The 723-nt window shown below is 33.7% G+C and overlaps 1 protein-coding gene across 3 annotated transcripts in view; it reads left to right on the top strand.

Moving 5' to 3' along the window:
• The window catches only part of LOC100177599 (ubiquitin carboxyl-terminal hydrolase 47), a 26782-nt gene that overhangs the window by 21269 nt on the left and 4790 nt on the right, over positions 1 to 723 (top strand). The gene's annotated exons all lie outside the window — the stretch shown is intronic.

The following is a 723-nucleotide window of genomic DNA, read 5'->3' as shown; positions in this document are numbered from 1 at the left end:
GTTTCAAGGGCAATCCAAGTTTCAAAGACTACATTTCACACAACTTTCGAATGAATTTTCAAATAAACCATTACAATATGCATTTCCTCGTAACAGACTGCCAAACCATTAATGAATTGGGTGATACAACGTGGGTTGACAGTTGGTGACGCACGTAACTTGCTGTGTGAAGATATAAGTGAACAATGTGATATACATACTCAACCAGAGAGGTGAGATCATAACATTTGTTTTAAACCGAAAAAACTGTAGCCTAAAAAAATTTATGAAACTTTGTGGGCTAAAAAAATAATAATAAAAAATGGAAATAGTTAGACATAAATGGAAAAACTCATATTCTGTGGAATTTTTACTTTTTTATTTTGTGAAAAAAAAGGTTATCTAAAATTTTAAAATGCATTTTAGAATTCGTATTCGTAAGAAAATGTGGAAGACACCAAGCCAAGTTTATCTTGAAAACGATAAATTTGGGACGAACATCAGTTTGTACGGAACCATTGAGTTTTTCATTGAATTCCTTGATAAACCTGAACCAAAGGTAGTGTAGTCGACTACAATGGTCATGTAAAACTTTGGGTATTTTTAATGCTAGGGAGGCAGGGTACTTAGACACACATTCCTATTAAAGAAATTTGATTTACAAGCTTTAATATTTACTGTTACTGGGTTATTGCAATGCAAAACAAGCGTCAGTCTGTATACCCTGCCCCTCCGGTCTCCAGG

Source organism: Ciona intestinalis, chromosome 2 (genome assembly GCF_000224145.3).
Source record: "Ciona intestinalis chromosome 2, KH, whole genome shotgun sequence".
Lineage (NCBI taxonomy): Eukaryota > Metazoa > Chordata > Ascidiacea > Phlebobranchia > Cionidae > Ciona > Ciona intestinalis.
The sequence above is the reverse complement of the archived record's forward strand: the minus strand, read 5'-3'. Positions and strand labels throughout refer to the sequence as shown.